We start from the raw sequence: 19,318 nt of genomic DNA, 5'->3' as shown, positions 1-19,318 counted from the left end.
TTTTACTGATAATTTTTTTGATAATTTTTACTGATAAATATATTAGAAAGTAGGGATAAGGGTAAAAGTAAAATCCAGTAGAGGTAGGGAGCACTTTAAACTGGGAGTGGGGAATGAAACTTGAAGAGTGACAGGTATTCTGAATGTGGAGGTGAGGAAGAATGCTTTCCAATAATGTAAAATGCCTTATAGGTGTGCAAAGATTTGGTAAATGGTTTATATCTTATTCAGGGTAAGCTAGTAGTCAAAATGGGAAAAATGAAGAGAATTGGGTGGTTTGGATCCATATTGTAGAGGACCCTAAATGCTGTTAGAGTTTTATTTTGCCCCATAGAAGTATTGAAAGAAAGTTTTTCAGATGACATAGAATTACATATTAGGAGAATGATTTTTTTTTTATTTAACTTTTAACATTTATTTTCACACATTTTTGGGTTACAAATTTTCTCCCCTTTTATCCCCTCCCCGCCCCCCAGACCCAAGCTTTCTAATTGCCCCTGTGACCTATCTGCTCTCTCCTCTATCCTCCCTCCCTGCCCTTGTCTCCGTCTTCTCTTTTGTCCTGTAGGGCCAGATAGCTTTCTTGACCCCTTAACCTGTATTTCTTGTTACCCAGTGGTAAGAACATTACATTTGGTCCTAACACTTTGAGTTCCAACTTCTTTAGCTCCCTCCCTCTCCACCCCTTCCCCTTGGAAGACAGGCAGTTCAATATAGGCCATATCTGTTTAGTTTTGCAAATGATTTCCATACTAGTTGTGTTGTATAGGACTAACTATATTTTCCTCCATCCTATCCTGTCCCCCATTACTTCTATTTTCTTATGGTCCTTTCCCTCCCCATGAGTGTCGACCTCATATTACATTCTCCTCCCCTACCCTCCCCTCTATCCTCCCCCCCACCCTGCTTGTGCCCCTGTCCCCCACTCTCCTGTATTATGAGATAGGTTTTCCTATCAAAATTAGTGTGCATTATATTCTTTCCTTTAGTGGAATGTGATGAGAGTAGACCTCATGTTTTTCTCTTGCCTCCCCTCTTTATCCAACCACTAATAAGTCTTTTGCTTGCCTCTTTTACGAGAGATAATTTGCCCCATATAACTTCTCCCTTTCTCCTCCCAATATTTCTCTCTCACTACTTGATTTCATTTTTTTTTTTAAGATGTGATCCCATCCTCTTCAATTCACTCTGTGCACTCTGTCTCCATGTGTGTGTGCGTGTGTGCATGTGTGTGTGTGTGTACTCCCACCCAGTACCCAGATACTGAAATGTTTCAAGAGTTATAAATATTGTCTTTCCATGTAGGAATGTAAACAGTTCAACTTTAGTAAGTCCCTTATGACTTCTCTTTGCTGTTCACCTTTTCATGGTTCTCTTCATTCTTGTGTTAGAAAGTCAAATTTTCTTTTCAGCTCTGGTCTTTTCATCAGGAAAATTTGAAAGTCTTCTATTTCATTGAAAGACCATTTTTTCTCCTGAAGTATTATACTCAGTTTTGCTGGGTAGGTGATTCTTGGCTTCAGTCCTAGTTCCTTTGACTTCTGGAATATCCTATTCCATTCCCTTCTATCCCTCAATGTAGAGGGTGCCAGATCTTGTGCTATCCTGATTGTATTTCCACAATACTTGAATTGTTTCTTTCTAGCTGCTTGCAATATTTTCTCTTTCACCTGGGAATTCTGGAATTTGGCCACAATGCTCCTAGGAGTTTCTCTTTTTGGATCTCTTTCATGCGGTGTTCTGCGGATTCCTTGAATATTTATTTTGCCTTCTGGTTCTAGAATCTCAGGGCAGTTTTCCTTGATAATTTCATGGAAGATGATGTCTAGGCTCTTCTTTTGATCATGGTTTTCAGGTAGTCCCAGAATTTTTACATTGTCTCTCCTGATTCTATTTTCCAGGTCAGTTGTTTTTCCAATAAGATATTTCACATTATCTTCCACTTTTTGAATCTGCGCGGTATGTTCTGAGATATCTGTCTTTCTCGAAAAGTCCAAAGCGTCCATCTGTATCATTTTAGATTTGAAAGATCTATTTTCTTCAGTGAGCTTTTGAATCTCCTTTTCCATTTGGTTAATTCTGCTTTTGAAAGCATTCTTCTCCTCATTGGCCCCTTGCACCTCCCTTGCCAACTGAGTTAGGCTAGTTCTCAAGGTGCCAATTTCTTCAAGATTTTTTTGGTTCTCTTTTAGCAGGGAGGTGATCTGCTTTTCATGCTTCTCCCTCATCCCTCTCATTTCCCTTCCCAGTCTTTCCTCCACCTCTCTAACTTGATTTTCAAAATTCCTCTTGAGCTCTTCCATGGCCCGAGCCCATTGGGTGGGCTGGGACACAGAATCCTCGATTTCTGTGTCTTTGCCTGATGGCAAGCATTGTTCCTCCCCATCAGAAAGGAAGGGAGGAAGTGTCTTTTCTCCGAGAAAATACCCTTCAATAGTTTTATTTCTTTTGTCTTTTCTTGGCATTCTCCCCAATCAGTGACCTGAGCTCTGAATATTCTCCTCACACCCACCTCGCCTCCTGGTCCTCCCAGCCAGCGTTTGGGGACTGAGATTCAAATGCTGCTTCCCGCCTTAGGTTTTTTGGTGGGGGCAGGGCTGCTAATCAGTGTGAGAATTAAGTTCAGGTGGTCAGAGGCAGGGCCGCCTCTCTGGCTCAGTTCCCTCAGGGGGTTTATGCACAGACCTTCCACAATGGATCCAGGCTCCCGCCCGTTTGGGGAGCCCCTGTCTGTTGCTGCCTCTCAGCCCCCACCTCCCGGGGGGGGGTGGGCCCATGCCTTGGGGGCACCCCCCTCCCCTCTCAACCCGCCAAAGAGACTCTCTCACCTACCCCCGTCAGTCACCTGTTGGTGGGGGGGCTTGTGCCGCCGCTGGAGATCCCGTCTCCGGAGCCTTCTCAGATCTGTGCCTCTCGAAGCTGCGGCCTCAGGTCCGGGCTGGGCTCCGTGTCTGCAGCGCGACGGACCTTTTGCGAGAGGTTTGCAGGTCCCTCTGTGGGTGGGGGGACCCGCGTGGCCGCTGGAGATCCCGTCCCTGTAGCCCTCTCAGATCTTTTCCTCACGGTGTCGTGGCCGCGGCAGGGCTGCCCTCTGCTCCCCTTCCCGGCGCCCAGTCCACGGCGCGAAGGACCCCCCACGAGAGGTTTGCAGGTCTCTCTGGAACACAAATCTCCCTCGCTCCAATATTCCGTGGTCTCTGGGTGCAGAATTCGCCCTGGGTTGGTCCCCTCTAGCCGTTCTGTGGTTTGTGGGTTGGGAGCTATGTGTATGTGCGTCTTTCTACTTCGCCATCTTGGCTCCGCCCCTAGGAGAATGATTTTACCAGCTATGTGGAAGATGGATTGGAAAAGAAGAGGCTAGAGAGTTGGTGACCATTTGGAAAGTTATTACAATAGCCTAGAAAACAACAGCTGGTGGTGGAGTCTAGGTAATGAAGAAGAGGGGATGGATGTGAGACATGTAAAAGTAGATTCAACTAGATTTGGCAACTGATTGGAGGTTGGGGATGAGAAGAAGGAAGAGTTAAGGATGCCTGTTTTAAAATGACTTTTTAAGCATTCCTGACAAGAAAAACAGCAGTGTGCTTAAAATAAAAAGTGAAATTGAAAGGAGGTACAAAGTTTAATGAAATAATTCATCCACATAAATGTTTATAAACATCTGTTTTCTATTTGTCTGTTATGTTGAAAGTCAATGAGTGTATTTGGAAGAAAGTGTGTGTGTGTGTGTGTGTGTGTGTGTGTGTGTGTGCTGATAGAGAAAGAGACATATAGACACACAGAGAGATCTATATCTCTCTATATAAACACATAGATGTATATATGTATGTCTGTATATGCTACATATGTACATATGTGTGTATGTATGTAGGTATGTATGTGTGTATATATGTATATAAATGTAGACCCTAGAGTTCTCTCTTAACTACACCTTCTCATCTATGCCTTTATTAGTGGTTTTCAGAATATGACAGTTTTGACTTAGAATGAGTGTGTCATATATAAAACATAGGCGATGTGAAACTTAAGTACATTTGTAGGGAATCTGAACATACTTTCATTTATCCTTCACTACTTCTGGCCTTAGAAAAAGACTCACTAAATAGAGAAATTATATTATTTGAAATGACAGTTAAAACACCAACAGAATCCAAATTCAAGAGTATACAAATTGATCTTTCTTGTTTTGGAACAATGGCACTGGTGTTCTGCATTACCTATTTTGTGTTATTTTCTTCATCACTTTAGCAACACTTTTTCCCAGTGAAAAAAACTGAACTCCTAGCTCTGCCTCATTTCATGTAGCACTCAAGTTATATGCTAGCAAACCAATCTGTCATACGTTAAGAGAGACTCTCCAAAGTAAATGCCTACTAAAAATCAATCAATTCAGTAAGATTAATAGTAATTTTAATTTACAACGCTGATCCAAAGCTGCTCACATTTGAACAAAAAATGCAATTTAAAACACTAGGAAACAGATAATGTAAACTTGCTAGCAGCATAAAATATGAAGATCATAGAGTGGTCTTTCATATTCAAAGATGACACTTTCAAATTATAGAGCCATCAGTCCAACAAGTTTTTACTGTATTTTATTTTTTCTCTCTGGAGTCTTTTTTTTGATAGATGATGTCTAAAATATACAAGGAACATCCTTTCAATATCGTGTGAGTGATGAAAAGCAAAACAAAACAATCTATCAAATCATACTTCATGAATCCCTATAAATTTGGAAGATGATGAATCTGCGGACAAGCACATCTCCGCATGATGTATTTTCATCATACCTACAGACTCAAACATCCCAAATGCTATTGGTGACAAGATGATCTTTTTTTTTAAAGAAAATAATTATGATGTAAAAACTTTCCTTGCCCCTGGAATTTTCTAGAAATTAAACCTACTGTCTAAAAATTTCAAGTTCAGTACTCTTTAGAAATTTGAATGTGAAGATATAACCCTCCAAAATATAACCTCATCAACACTGATTATTCTCAGACTATTTTTTACAATAATATAGAGAAGAAAATGTATTTATATATAGTCAAAATTCCTGTTGTATGGCCAAATATGTCCAGTATTTTCTAGAACACAATGAATTAAATATTTGAGTTCTGTAGGAACATAAAGAAGGATGTAAAATCTCATTTTCTTGTCTGCCTTTTACTGAATAAGTCAGAATCACAAAATCTTAGATTTTCAGAATTGGAAGTCATGTTAGTGGCCATCTAATCCATTCTGTGCCAGAACTGAACACGATACTCCAGATATAGTCTGCTTGAGGCAGAGGGAGAGAAAGAGAGAGAGAGACTGATTTTGTAATGCCTGGTAAGTCACTTAGTCTCTCTTAGTTTAATTGTCCCTGTTCCTCCCTCCCTCTCTCCCTCTCTCTCTCTTCCCTCTCTCCCTTTTTCCCTCTCCCTCTCCCCAATCTCTTTCTCAGTCTCCGCTCTGTGTATCCTCAATCTCTTTGTCTCTTTGTCTCTCTCTCTCCCCCTCTCAACTTTTACTCCACCAAAATAATTTCTAAAGATGAATCATTATAGTTCAGTCTTGCCTATCGAAGATTTTTTACTGGGTCAACAGGTTACTGGTGAGTATTCTTCTCACCATCTTGGCTAGCTGTGAAATCAGGTACAGACTCAAACCCACAGATCTGTTGGTCACCACTCTATCCTTTTGAGGCTCATAAGGTCATAGTTGTCATGAGTCACATGCTGGTCTCAGGTAAGGAGGCACTAAGCCATCTAGAGGCTTATAGTTTGTTTTTCCTTAAATGTAGCCAGAAAAGAAAAAGGTTAGACCAAGATTCAGGACATTCTCTAAGAATGTAATTTTCAGAGAAAGTGCTAACCTGCATCCACAGTGGACGTTTCCTTTTTTCATTCTGAAATTGTTCCCTGCCTCATTAAATCACTGTTTCACTTCCATTCCCTCTTATTAGATTCAGCCCAATTTTAAAGACCTTCAAAATTTGGGGGGATTCTTACTCTATCATTCACTGTGGTTGTTATCCTTCCCAGCTTTGCATTTGCAAATTTGATGTACATGCTATCTATGTCTTTATCCGTACCATTCATAAATTGTTTTAAAAGTTCAGAGCAAAGCACACGTGCCTAAAATAATCAACTGAAGACTTCTTGCCACGTGGACATTGAATAATTAATGATTGCTCTTTGGGTTTGTTCATTCAGTCAGTTGTCAATCCATATAATGCTGCTGTTACCTAACTCAGATCTCTCCATCTTTTTCAGAATGTCAGTATGAGAGACTTTATCAAATGATTAGAGAGACTTTCCACATTTTGAATCAGAACAAGTCTTTAGATTAGAAGTAAACCTTAGCAAGTGACGCGTCATTGACTAATCTTCCGATTTATCCTGATGGCAAGTCATCAGTCTGATAAATAAATTAGGAGAGACTCCTATTCTTTGTAACGTGTATTGACTAAGAAATTACTTTAATGCACTTCATAAAGAGAAGGTGATTTAAAACATTCAATATTAGCTTTCATTAGCCTCTGTGAGACCAGAGATAACTTATTTAAGGGCTGAGTAACTGTCAGCCATCATAGATTCTTGTAAAACTTTCTTAGCAATATTCTGAGAGTAGTAAGGAAGCAGAGGCAGACAAATTGACTTTGTAAGTGAAGAAAATTAATAATATAATCATAACTAGTATTTATGTGGTGTTTACTATGTGGAGTCACTTCTGCTAAGCACTTTACAATTGTCTCATTTGTTCCTAACAACAACTGTTGGAGGTAGGTGCTAAGTAAGCCTCATTGCTGCTAAATGGCTTCTGTGTGTGGTGTGTTGGTATGTTCCATTTGAGTGTGTGCCATTGCATCAGAAATGAATTATTATTGTAACCGTTCATCACCTTTGTACCGACACATGAGCTGCAAATGAAGGTGGAGAAAGTCACACAGCCATTCTGATTAGGTCCACTACAAATTTATGTTACATAACGTCAAGTGGGTCCATGCTGCTGCTAATCAATTCCACTCTACCTCTTTTATCATCTCACTATCCTACTCTCCACAGTGGTTCTTCCAAACCTTTTCATCCCTTCTCAAACTTCCATTTTGGCTTCCAGTGGCTCCCTTTCCCCTCACTCTCTCAGCTAAGAGTTTTGCCTCATATTTTTCAGGAAAAAAAAATGGAGGCCATTCAGCATAAACTCCCTCGTCTTCTCCTTTCCTCATCTCCTTTCACTCAGGTGCCTTCTGGCACTTTCTCCTACTTTATCCCTGTGTTACATGAAATGGCCTTACTCCTTACTAATGATAGCCCCTCTACCTTGTTCAAGTGATCCCATTCTATTATATCTCCTCTAACAGATTGCCCCCTTGGTCATCCCCATTCTTACTTATTTATAATTGTTTCCTTTCTACTGGTTTCAAACATGTCTCCTCTATCTTGAAAAAAAAATCCTCCTGTTATCCTTCCATCCCTGCTAACTATTGTCCTATTTTTCTTCTGCCATTTGTAACTAAACTCCTTGAAAGGGCTGTCTACAAGATGCTTCCACTTTCTCTCCTCTCATTCTCTTCTTAACCCCTTTACAACCTGTCTTCTGACCTTATCATTCCATCAAAACTACTCCTTCCAAAATTACTAATGATCTCTTAGTTGCTAAATCCAATGGTTTTTTCTCAGTCCTCGTTCTCATTGATCTCTCTTCAGCCTTTGGCATTGCTGATCGCTCTCCTCGATAACCTCTTCTCTCTAGGTTTTCAGGACACCACTCTCTACATACCTAACCATTCCTCTGTCTCTTTTGCTGGATCCTCTTCCAGATCATATGCTGTAACCATAGATGTCCCTCAGGGTTCTGTCCTGGATCCTCTTCTCCTTCTATACTATTTCCCATCATAATCTTATTAACTCCCATGGATTTAATTACCATCTTTATGCTGTTGATTCTCAAACTTACCTTTCCCACTCTAACCTCTCTGAGGACCCCCAATTTCAGATCTCCAACTGCCTTTTAGACATCTTGTACTGGTTTTCTAGTAGAAATCTTAAATTCAGTATGTTCAAAACAGAACTCATTATCTTTTTCCATAAGCCCTCCCCACTCTCCCTGACACTCACTATTACTGTAGAGGGCAATATCATCCTCCTCATCCCTCAGGCTCACAGCCTAGAAGTCATCCTGGGATTCCTAACTGTCTCTCATCCTCCATAGCCAAACTGTTGCCAAGGCCTGTCAATTTCACCTTTGCAACATCTCTCCAATAAGCACCCACTCTTTTCTCTGACACTTCTGCCATTCTAATACAGGGCTTCATCACCTTGATTACTGTAAAAACCTGCCAGTGGGCCTGCCTGCCTCTGTTCTCTTGCCACTCCAATCCATTTTCCATCTAGCTACTGAAATGATTTTAACCTAAAATGAAAGTCTGAGCATGTCACCCCTCCCCCCCCCATTCTATAAACTCCAGTGGCTTCCCATTGCCTCCAGGAAAAAATATAAAATTCTCTGTTTGGCATTCAGATCCCTTCATAACCTAGACCCTGCCTAGTTTTCCAGTTTTCTTGCACCTTATTCTCTGACATGTTCTGTCTAAGCTTAATCCAGTGACGCTGGTCTTCTGCTGTTCCATCTCAGCTCTGGCATTCTTTCTGACTATCCCCTGTGACTGGAATGCTGCCCTTCCTCCACTGACTTTTTTTTTTTATCCCAACTAAAATCCTGACTACAGGAAGCCTTCCCTAATCCCTCTTCATACCAATGTTTTCCCTCTTTTAATTATCTCCTGTTTATCCTTTATGTAGGTTGCTTTGAATGTATTTGCTTGCATTTTGACTCCCCCACCAGATTTTAGGCTCCTTGAGGGGAAGGACCATCCTTTGACTCTTTTTGTATCCAGTATAGAGTAGGTGCTTGATAAATGTTTACTGATTTGAATTTATTGACTGGCTAGTAGTCCCCCATCATATTTGAAATTACTAAGCAAGTAGGTAACTTTCTTCATAAAATGTTTTTTAATACTCTCAAATCTGTGGGTGTGTTAGCACATGGGTAAATTAATACACCTTGCACGCTATTTGAAGTCTACCTCAAATGTCTCCTCTTCCCTAGAGCTTTTCTTGATTGTTTCCTTCCTCAGCTTTCTCACTATATCTTGTTTACACCTTTTCCCATGATAGAAATAATAATAGTAAAAATTATTATTATAGTTATATGTTTTTCCTCCCAGAGAGTGAGTTTCTTGAGGGCAGGGCCATATTTTATGTTTTCTCTATCTGAAACCTGTATTATATCTTGTACATAGACACTTAAACATTTTTAAAATTCATATTTGCTTGTGATAGCTTTGCTCATCTCCAGAGCCATCGAAATTTTATTTGTCTGTGTGAATTATCTAGTTACCTTGCTTAGCCATCTTTTGCCATAGGCTTCAGTAAGCTTTCTCTATTATCAGATCTGGGGACCTTTTGTTTGCCATCACCATCATGATATCATTCACTAATGGAACACCTAGGGTGAAAATATTTGGAGAAATGGAGATGTTTAGAGATATGGAGATTGTGGAGAAGAGAAACTTCTTTTCCTATAAGCTTTTGCTCCGCTCTATCAATCCTCCTATAACCTCCTAAGTTTAAAATAAACATCAGAGTTACTGACTGTAATGTTTACAAACAGTGTGATCAACAATGAAACAGACAGAAATAGCATTTACAAAACGAGTAGGATCACAGTAAAAGTCACCTTTAGACCTCAATACAACTGTTGACTTTTTAAAAATCAATTTTAGAAAAAGTTCCACTCCTGAATTATCTTAAAATATCAAAGGATTTTCTCAAGTAAAGTATGGTTTTGCTTTGTTTGTTGGGTTTTTTTTTTCACAAGATAAGGATTAAATTTAGTTTGCTAAGGATATAAGTTCTCCAATTCTTTTTTCTTTTATTTTGATTCGTCCTCTCTGGCCATCATAGTTAACAGTGTCTGTAAGAACAAGGACTTAAACTCTCAGCCTCCTCACAGACTCTTCATAGAATGACAGTTAAACTGACATTCTAAGATTCCACCTCTTAAAGATACAGTGAGGGTATCTATTGTTTCTCTTAGAGAGGATAATGGTACTCGTGATACAAATAATAATTTTAACTCTTTCAAAGACCAACCACACTTTCATGTTTGAGGGGAAGGAAATGGAAGAGTAAGGAAATACTTTTCAGGGTGATGAACATTAGGGTGAGGAACAGGGACAAGGTATTGATTGGCATTCCTGCTGCATCTGCTTCTGGAGTTTAAGTGCAGATACTTTGAACAAACCTACAGAGGGTGAGTTCACATCCTAATTCTTTTATTTGGCTATGGAAAGCACCATGAGAAATGATGAGAATCCCAGTCTAAATCTTCAGGCTAATTGATTATTCTCACTACAAAGACAATGCAGTGAATTTAAGCTGCTTCATTTTGAAACAGAATATTTCAGTGCCTTGTGCTTGCTGTCCAAATTTACCTGATTTTTGCTCCATTTTTTAATAATAACAATATAGATTTTTCTTTGTAACCTAAATCTCACGCTCTTGGCTAAATAATTCAGATGTTTTTCTTTACTCTGGGGTCAAACTGAAAAAATCTTGCCAAATAATTTCTAAAAATCTCCTTTCCTTTGACATGAATTTATAGGAACTTAATTTTTATTTCCCTTTTGATATGTTACCAGTCCCAAATTGTTATTTGCTTTATTTCTATGAACTTGCTAAATTTTGCAAGACTAGAAAAATTTGTGTTCAATTCATTTGCTTCCTAGTTATTTTTGATTTCTATAACATCCTTCAATTGTACAACCCCTTTGAGAATAGAGTTTATGTCATATCTATCTTTGTATCCCTAGTTCCCTAGTACAGAGACTCACGTAATAGTGATCACTTAATAAATGTTTGTTAATTGGACTGACTAAACCAACATATTTGTTTGATATTAGCTTTAGAAAATAAGATGTTAAATTCAACTCCAGAACTGAATGACTTTTATTATTTTATTTATTTCATTTTGACTATTTTATCCTCAAAAAGAAATCATGTTTGTATAGAAAAGATTCATTTTTCCATCTCAAACCAGACAAAGCAATAAAGCACATATCTGGATGCATATACTTTTCAAGTAGCTCTTAGGTAACATTTTTTTGCTCTTAGAATTCTCGAGAGACCTAATCTATTAGGATTAAACAGTCACAAACATATCTCTAAAGAAATAAAATTGAACTTTTGTAAAGGTTAGTCTGAAGATTAAGCAGAGAGGGCCATCATATATCATTTGTAGAAAGACATTTTCCTTGATCCAACATATAAAATATATGACACATCTCTCTCTCTCTCTCTCTCTCTCTCTCTCTCTCTCTCTCTCTCTCTCTCTCTCTCTCTCCATATATACACACATATATACACACACATACATACATAGATACACAGACACCACTTACATGCGCACATATACCATTTGTATATTTGTATATCTGTATGGCATATCTAACCTTTATGCTATTTTTCTAGTTCCATACTCTTTCTTCTGCTTAGATTGTCCTCTTTTAACCTTTTCCTACTGAAGTTCTACCAACCTTTCAATACCTAACTCAGATATCAGCTCCTAACTGAAGCCTTTCCTGTACCATACCAGTTAGAAGAGGTTTCCTCTTCCTCAGAACAGCATTTTTTTCCAGTCTTCATGCTGCCTGATGCTTTGTTCTATTTTTTGTACACTTGTCTGGTCTCCCTTACTATATTCTAAACTTCTTAAGAGCAAGAATTGTGTCAGTCATCTTGGTATACCCCATAATACGTAGCCCATTTCCCTGAATCCTAATAGACAACCAGCAAGCGATAATAATAATTAGAACTTTAAAGATTAAAAATCACTTTTTTCCCACAACAGTGCTACATGATATCCAGAGCAAATATCACTATCCCTGTTTTGGAGATAATGAAACTGAGGATCAGAAAAGTGAAGGGACCTGCCAAGGGTCACACATTAAGTATAGGGATTGACACATAGACACAGATTTTCTTATTGCAAGTTCAAGGTTCCTTCTAGACTATAGTACTTACAAAAATCAATGCATGAATTTATATGTATCAGATTATGAAAGGGAAGGGCCCTTATTCATTATCTGGTATAGCCCCTTCATTTATAGGCAAGGAAATTAAGGCATCGATATAGATTAGGTAACTTGTCCAAGGTCAGCTAGGTAGCAGAGGAAAGAGCTAGAATTTGAACCAAGGTGCTAGCTCCAAGTCTAGTGTCCTTCTTGGCATACCAGGCAGCTTCTGTGCATGTGTGTACATAAAATGATTCAAAGAACATGCCATACTAATGATTAAGTGATACCATCTTCAAATATGAAGTATAATTATGTGATTAGCGAGGGTTCAATTCATTGCCCAGTCATGATTGTGGCTTTGTATTCATGATCGGATTGAAGTGATGGGCAGAAAAATGAAATTAAATTTCAAGCTTAGGCTAGTCAATTACACTTGGCTAGTGCTTCCTGCTCAACCTAATTTGACATTCCTCTGTCAATGCTTTCACTTTTATCTCATGCCTCATTGTTCTTTTCAGGGTCTTTAAACTCGTTGAGAATATTTTGATAAAAGGAGGAACAAAAGATTTAAAAATTCAGTATCACTGAGCTTATGGTAACAATAACATTACACAGTACATTATGAATTCAAAGTCATTTCACATGTACTTGTTCAACTTAACTTTCACTTATTAACTACCTACTATGTTCAAAGCAATTATCTAGACACTGGGGAAAGACAAAGATGAAATACCCTGACTTCAAAAGGAGCTTATGTAACACTGGATGTGATGACTGTATCATCAACCCTTTAAAAAGTGATGGAGGACTTTACGGCAATGTGAATAGAGAGTTGGCTTTGGAGCTAGGAAGATCTGAGTTTAAGTCCTGGTTTTTATCCCTACTTGGCTGTATAAGGCTGGAGAAGTGATATAACCATTTCAAAGAAGGTGCTGGCCTGCAAAGGTACAAAGCATTTCCTCATTCTAGAGTTCCACATCCTAATTAAATTAACACATCCAGGCCCTATCTCATTCTTATGAGGTGCAACTATCCTCATCTTATAAATGAGAAAACTGATGTTTGGAAAGTTTAAATAACTTTCAAAAGGCCATTCAGCCAGAGAAGGCTCTAACAAATGATCTTGACCTCAGAGACATCGTTGGAAGCATACTGGAGTATGACTCAGGAGACCTGAGTTCAAGTACTCTATCTGATCCTTCTCTACCAGCAATCTTAGACTATTGTAAAGGAAACACTATGCAAAATTCAAAGCACTAGATAAACGGGAATTATTACCATCTTGGGATCAAAATTTTTTCCCAAGCTCTAGCCAGCTGTATTAGCTAAACTGAAACTAGGCGGGCCAGATATCAGTGAGTCCACAGATCATACTAATTGCTATGTATACGTGAATAGGCATAAGAAGCATGAATTGTGGAACTTGAGAGACAATGAAATGCACTCCCTTTGCTTGCCTTCCATGATATTGCCTTAAGAAGGCTTTCTGCCTTTCTGTCTCCAGGTCTCATGGGAAGAGTAGGTATTTAGAAGGAAACAAAAGGAGGACAAGAATGACAGTGCTGCTCTCTGTAGGGGTGATATAGCAGTTCCAGTTCAAGGCTTCAGGGCCATGTGGAGGACACATCTTTTTTTCAGTTTTCAGGAACTAGAGACAGGTCACAACCTAACTCAACCTTCCAGCAGTGAAATAGAAAATAGATGAAATGCTTTGTTCTGAGAGAAGGAAAGGGGAAGATGTTACTAAAGGTTTCTCTTTACCAGCATCTTTCTTCCTGATTTTTTGAGGACATTTGTACATTGAGGAGTTTAAAATTTATGCTTAGTAGGCTATATAATATTTAGGTTTTAACCTCTTAAGAATTCATTTTTAGTAGAGCTTACTTAATAGTCTTTTAATATAAATTTAGTCATGAACTTTTGGCATTAGAATTTTTAATTTCCTATTTAAGATATACTTTCCAAAATTATTTAGTTAGTGCTGTTTTTTAAACCACTTTTACCAAAAACATCAAGAACAATTGTGTAAAAATAGACTTATACAGAAAGTACAATTCAGGAAATTCAAAAAACTTATCCAGCATTGTCCACCATAGCTCAGTCTGTCTGTACTTCAAATACAATGTCGGTGAGGGAAATCTGCTGTTAAAATAGAATATGCTTGGTGCTTAATGCTTAATAATAACATATAAGTTCCTCGAGGATAGTCATTTTCATTTTTGTCTTTGTATCACCAGAGTGTTGCAAAATAGGCACACATGTGTGAGGAATCCATCCTTGTTAAAATGGCTTGAATTGCCTAAACATCTAATATTTTTATTAGAAAATTAGTTGTCACCCATGTAAAGATGCATGCCTCATAATCAGTCACATCCACATTTCCCCCATATCTCCCTTTTAATGAATCCATTACAGTGAAATGCCACAGCTTCAAGAAAGAGGTTGATTTGAGTTCAACAAAATTGGAACATGTACCAGAGACCACAGTTGGATGTAACAAATCAACAGAAGCCCTGCGGGAGCTGTGACTTCCAATCTGCATCAGTTCTGTCCTCCTTTACCCCCCACACAAATTTAAATATATTAAAAGGATTATTAACAACATTAAACAGTTTAACAGAAATAAGCCTAAGCAATGCAAACCATCTGGATATATCTAGGATCAACTGCTCTGGCTCCACTGTGATAGAAAAAGAGTTCAGATCATCTCTGGGACTTTAAAACTGGCTTCCTTACAAACAAATGATTGTAAATCATTCCAGAATTCTTGAAGTGTCAAAAGTTAACTTTAAAATAAATGAAACTGACCTTCTTTAGAAGACCTGGATGTCTTTCTTCAGAGAAATCTTTAGGAAGCTCTATATGATCTCACCAGAATGTTAAGCTGATGAGGCAAGTTAGCTCATCCCTTAATGTTCAAGAAGGACCACCTCATTTATTCGGTCCCAGAGGGATAAAGAGGTTTTCTAGTTTTAAAGACACCCTCGTTCTTCCCTGTGTCTAACTGAGAATCAAAACCATAAATAAAGAAATAAATGAGTGAATGGATCAAAGCAACATAAAACAGAGTTTTGTGTTTAGGCAAATGGCTTATTTTCCTTTAAATTAGAACTGTCCCAAGTAGATTGCACTGCTTCAGGAAGTAGTAGGCTCCCTATCAACACTGGTATTTAAACAAATTAGAATAAATATTTTTGTTAATATCTTCTGTTTTTATGTCACTTATATTTGGCACTGCATTCGCCCCTTTACCTCCTTCCCAGAGACACATCCCTTTGAAAAAGAAGAGAAAGAAAAGACAGGGAGGGAAAGATCCACAAAAATAACCAGCACATCCAAAGAGCCTGATCTTATATTTAGTAGTTCACACCTATAGTCCCCCACCTCTGCAAAGGAGCATGGAGAGTTGTCTTCTAGTATCAGATCAAGTTTGCTGCCAGATAACACTTGGGAAGGCTGGTGCAGAGAGTATTCTTGGGCAGGCAGGGGTTTTACTAGATGCCTATGGAGTTCCCATCCAACTCTGAGAGCCTTTGATCCTGTGACTGTCACATATTAACTATGAGAGTCACTTTATCAATCTGAGCTTCAGTTTCATTATCTGTAAAATTAAGAATTTAGACGAGATGCACTCTAAGACCACTTCTGGCTCTAAAATCTAGTCATTCTATGAAATCTATGCTCCCTATATGATCATACAATCTCAGAGCTGGAAGGAACTTTGGAGACCATCTACTCTAATGTACTCATAGATAAATAAAATAGCACTGAGAGAAGTTAAAATGATTTATTCAAGGTAATAATACTAGTTAATAACAAACTAGAACTTAGTGCAAGCTGGAGAATGAAAACAATTTATCATTACTTTCATCTTTCTGTATAAGAACTCTTATTAGATCCCTCATCACCTCAATCTTCTCTCGTCCATGGTGGGGGTGGGGTGGGGAGGGGGGCAGGGATCTAGTTTCTGAAGCCTTGATTCTTAATGCTTAGAAGGTATAACTATTAAGTAATGAGAGTTAACTTTCATGTATGACTTATTTTGTTTGCCTTCTATGGCTTCCCCCAAGGGCAGAGGACATTCAAGGTCAAGTTTAGAAATTTACAGATGTGCCATCAATCAAATATTTGATCAGTTATAAATATTTATTAAGCACTTCTGATGTGCCAGAAATTGTACTACGTACAAATGCAAAAAGTGGTAAAGTTCTGACTCTTAAAAATCCCTAGAAAGCAAAATGTTGGTGGCAATGATCTTAGTGCTCCTACAAATTATTTAAACTAGAAATAAGGGGAAGCAATGAAATCCCATTAAGTAGTTATAGGGCTTAAGAAGAAAACTAAGTCAGGGTTATTGCAACATTCTGGATGCACAAGGTTCTGCGTGTTTGTGTCTTAGGCTTCCAAAATTCATTTCTATAATCTGATGCCAAGTTGCCTATAATCAGGTTCTTGGAAGGCAGCTTTTTCCCTGCTACATTAATTCTAAGTTCCAGGGTCTCAATATGTTCATCCATTTTTCCCCAGATTATCTTCCAAAAGGATTAATTTTGTGGAAATAACTCCTCTCTCACTCCAAGGCCATGTGGTGCTAGAAGGGAAAGCACTGTGGCCTGGGAGTCACAAGACCTTGGCTCTATCATTTTGTCTTTGACCCTCAGTGCCTCTGTGTCCCTCTTTGCAAAATAGAGGTGATGGCTGCCGCCACTCATGTTGGCAGAGAGCACTGGAAACCATGGAATGAAAAAAAAGGTTAGGCATACAGACATCCTTGTGGTTTGGCAACTTTTAGACGCCCCTGAGGACTTACTTGACGTAACCTGGCCAAGACCTAGGTGTTCATCTCACCTTGGAAATAGTTTTCATATCCACTTCACTTTGGCCTCTATATTATTTTTAATTCATGAAAACAACACTTATATTTAATCTATGTAGTATAAACTTGATAAAATACAGAGGACATTTATTTCCTTGCGCAACAGACCTTTGGTGTCCTGGCCCAGACCTTGCATAAAGAAAAATTCCCAGACTTTCCTGATAAAGTGGTGTCCCTTTTGGTTAAAGGTATTGCAAAACTAAGCATGGCATCATTTTCTCACAGAGGAAAAGCTTTTTGGACTGCTTTAGCCTGCAGTAATTGAAATTGGGATGAAATCCCTAAGGTGAATGGATTAAAAGAAATGTAACACAATGTTATCCTTAACTTTTTTGAGCTTGCCACTTTATGTTAAAAGAGGACTGTTCCCTTCTCTATTGAATGAATTAAGCATTTTTGAGATACCATTTACCAGGGCTTTGCTTCCACTTTAATAGAGGTCATTAGACATCAAGTCTATGTACTCATTCTACCCTTTGACATCGTAGATGATTTCCTGACTCGATATTCAATTGCCTCCTTGCTTTTGGTACAGTTACTAGGAGGTGCTAATATTTATGCCCCAAGCTCTAGGCACCCTTGTGCCCCTAAGGTACACACTCCTCCTTTGTGATGAATTCATAGGCTTTCCAGCTCAATCCTATGATGAGCCTGGCTTCTGAGGTCTTTTACCATATGGCTGTTAACCACCTTTCCAGATTTATTTTATCCTATTTTTCTTTGCATATTGTGTATTAAAGCCAAACCAGATTATTGGCTGTTCTCCTATCTGGACACGTCTCTCTAAATTGGCGTACACTAACTACCTAGTCATAGAACAGACTTACTTCATATTTCCACATCTTGAAATCTCCCTTTTGTCAAGTTCCAACTAACGTGCCACCACCATTATGTAGCCTTCCATGATCCTCCAAACTAAAAGTGATCCCTAACTCCCTTGCTCTTTCAGTCTCTCCAATCCTCTTCACACTTTCTAACTTCTCTGTGGTTATTTGTGTATGGGGCTCATCACTCTTCATGATTATAAATTCCTTATATAATGCTGGTGTTATCTTTATATTCCAAACCTTTATTCTCATGCCTTGCACATGCTAAGAATTTAGCAAATTTGAATAAGCAAATGCTTGTTGATTTAAAGGGAACTTACTTATTGCCTCGTGTTATCGAAGAAACCTTCCCAAATACTGTGTTGTTGATTTTGGGTTATGGAAAAGTAAAGCATATTGCTGTTTTAAATTTTTATGTGGAAACCAGATGCAAAGGGGCTTGTGAGACCAATTTTATGCTATTTGGTTACAAAGAGTCTGGAATACACACGTACCACACACACACACATATATGTATATATACATACATGCATGCACATAATATGATATATATATACATATATACATACATATATATTTATAGCAAGATAGTCCCTTAAGACAAAGAACATCCTGATATGTCTACGTCTCTATATCTTGTTTGCATGTATGTTTGTGTGTATGTGTATATATGTGTGTGTTTATATATATGTATCTATATATATCTTATTTATTTCTACTTCTGTTGTTTATGTGCCAAATCCCCAAACCCATGTCTTAGAAGGCCCTAATGAGGCAGTATGTAATGGATAGAGAGCTATAGCTTGGATCAGGAGGAGCTGGTTTCAGATTTCATCTAAGATGTCTATGAGCTGTATAACTTTAGATATGTCAGTTGACCTCTCAGCTTAGTTTCCATATATATAAAATGGGAATAATAATACCTTTAGCGTCTATTTCAGATGATTGCTGTGAGGATCAAAAGAGGCAAAGTGAAGTACAAGACAAAAGCATAAGAGTGTCAGAGATGATAAATGTTATTGTTATAATTATTACTTTGGTTTGACTGTTGAGACTCAGATATAGAAGCTTCCCGTAATCTGAAGTGGAGTAAAATGTCATGGGAAGGTTGGAACTCCTTGAACTGACAAAGTGCATTATGGTTTGAAGTAGCATGAATGTTGGGTCTTCCAATGACTATGTAACTTTGAGCAAGTCTCTTTAACTTTCCTGCCTCTCACTTGCCTTATCTATGAAGGGGGATAATCATATTAGCTGTCCTTATCTCATCATAAGAATTAAATGAGAAAATGTATATGTACCAAGGATTATGGGGCTATCAGCCTTACCTGTATGTCATTCCTCAGCCTACTACTTCATTTATTCTCACATTTAATCTTATCCAGAACTCTAGGGTAATCCATGCATATGTTTATATATTTCCTCAATAATTAATTAAATTTCAACATATCTCTCAATCAACTCTGCTCAGAGCCCCCACCAATTCATCATTATTTATTTAATAAATTGGAAGAAAAACTCCTTTCCCAATAGTAATTTATGTCACTATACTAA

The 19,318-nt window shown here is 38.2% G+C and overlaps 1 protein-coding gene across 3 annotated transcripts in view; it reads left to right on the top strand.

Moving 5' to 3' along the window:
- Window positions 1–19,318, top strand: part of CYP7B1 (cytochrome P450 family 7 subfamily B member 1) — a 303,286-nt gene that overhangs the window by 179,435 nt on the left and 104,533 nt on the right. The window contains exon 1 of one of the 3 annotated variants that reach the window (XM_072604687.1): window positions 9,530–10,299. The exons of the other annotated variants lie outside the window; for them this stretch is intronic. The gene's annotated coding sequence lies outside the window, so the exon portion shown is untranslated. Of the gene's footprint in view, window positions 1–9,529; window positions 10,300–19,318 lie in introns of those variants that run through there. 3 annotated transcript variants of the gene reach the window in all.

The sequence above is a fragment of the Notamacropus eugenii genome, chromosome 4 (assembly GCF_028372415.1).
Source record: "Notamacropus eugenii isolate mMacEug1 chromosome 4, mMacEug1.pri_v2, whole genome shotgun sequence".
In the NCBI taxonomy this organism is placed as follows: Eukaryota; Metazoa; Chordata; class Mammalia; order Diprotodontia; family Macropodidae; genus Notamacropus; species Notamacropus eugenii.
This window is presented reverse-complemented; position numbering and strand designations above follow the sequence as displayed.